Source organism: Gossypium hirsutum, chromosome D02, assembly GCF_007990345.1.
Source record: "Gossypium hirsutum isolate 1008001.06 chromosome D02, Gossypium_hirsutum_v2.1, whole genome shotgun sequence".
In the NCBI taxonomy this organism is placed as follows: Eukaryota; Viridiplantae; Streptophyta; class Magnoliopsida; order Malvales; family Malvaceae; genus Gossypium; species Gossypium hirsutum.
In genome coordinates this window covers 65,489,215-65,490,990 of record NC_053438.1, presented here as the reverse complement: position 1 = coordinate 65,490,990, position 1,776 = coordinate 65,489,215, and positions in this window count along the sequence as shown.

The window sequence follows — 1,776 nt, the reverse complement described above, 5'->3', positions numbered from 1 at the left end:
GCTAGTATGATTGTTTTGGTTTATTCGATGATGCACTATGTGTGCCAATATATTTCCTTCGGTATATGTTATGGTGCACTACGGTGCCAGATTGGTGTGTTGGTTGGTTAATTTGTGCATTTGTCTTGAGTCCAACTCCGGTTAATAGGGAATATAGAGCATGAATCAGATGAATGATATTGGTTAATTGAATTGATAATACAATTTGGTATTATAAAAGAAAAATAGATGGGCTCTATGGTAATTTATATGAAATGTGATTGAATTTGATATATTTGACTACATATGAAATGTGATATAGGACAACACATGAATAATTGTGTGGGTTGATTTATATGAGCCCTGAGGGCCGCATTGAAATTGAACAAGTCGATAGACTCAAGAAATATAATTGAATTGTAAAACGAATGATTAAATAACATGGAATGAAAATTGAGATTGAATGTCATATTAATGCTATATGAGTATACGTAAATGAAAATGGATATGGTTGCATCTTATTTTAGAATGCATGATATCACATGTTTATTTAGGTTATTAATTGGAATGGTGTGTAAGAATGACATTTGAGTATTGAATTTGTAAATTGATTTAGTTGAGTTGTAGCATATTTGAATTGAATTTTTATATTGACTAGGTTCATTTTGTGACTTGAATCATGGAAATGTCATCAAGCTTTATTGCTCAACGTACGGTTTGTTTTCTCCGTGCGCAAGTTTAGGTTAATCCCGTGGTTTCAAGAAGTGAATCCAACATCCAGCCAGAGATTCTCAACTCAACAATGTTTGTATAATCTTCTTTTTGTTTAAAGTATGGCATGTACCTAAATTGAGTCGATTTTTGATATAATAGGTGATTATGTTTATATTGAAGCTTAAAATGGTAACTTAGAAATGGTCAAATGATGGATTTGTATATGTGAATATGGTATTTGTTTTGGTATGTATGTATATACCATATTCGAATATATGAATATATGCCTATATAAGTCTTTGAATTAATTGTAAGTACGAATGGTATATAGAAAAATATATATACATTGTTTGAATACTAAACATGAATCAATATGTTTATGTTATAGAAAATATTTGATGATATGCGGATTATAAATGTAAACACAAAATTCGAATATATATGTACATTCATGTATAATCTTTGAGTTTGATTAAAAGTATGTATATTGCATTTGCATAGATAATTTCGAATAAGTATATATATATGTGTGAGTTGAAACATATACGTATATATGTTTGAATAGGTTTTGAACATATTTCAAGGTGTGAATGTTAAATATATATATGGGTAGTACTGCATATGTACGGATATACATGTAAAAGTTAATTTCGAATAGGTGGATATATATATAAATATAAATATATATGTTAAGTTCTTGTATTGAATTTAGTTAAGTAATAATATATAAATATATATGTGTGTTTATAAATTTATAAGTGTTTGAATTGAATTGAAGACATGATTTATAAGCTTTTAATTTATTGGACATGAACTACAATGAACATGTGTTTGTTATAAAGCATTATTTGAGGAAATATTTTGTATATGTGAAATTGAAATTTGTGATCTGAATCGGGCTATAAGCCTAGCAGGCTAAGTGCCGGTGATCTGAATCAGGCTATAAGCTTAGCAGGCTAAGTGCCGGTGATCTGAATCAAAGGAACGAAGTTATTAGCTTAGATTATTTTAATATGTTCGAATGTGAAATATATATTATTTAAGTATAATGGAAGTTAAATATTATGATGGTAGTAGTTGAAT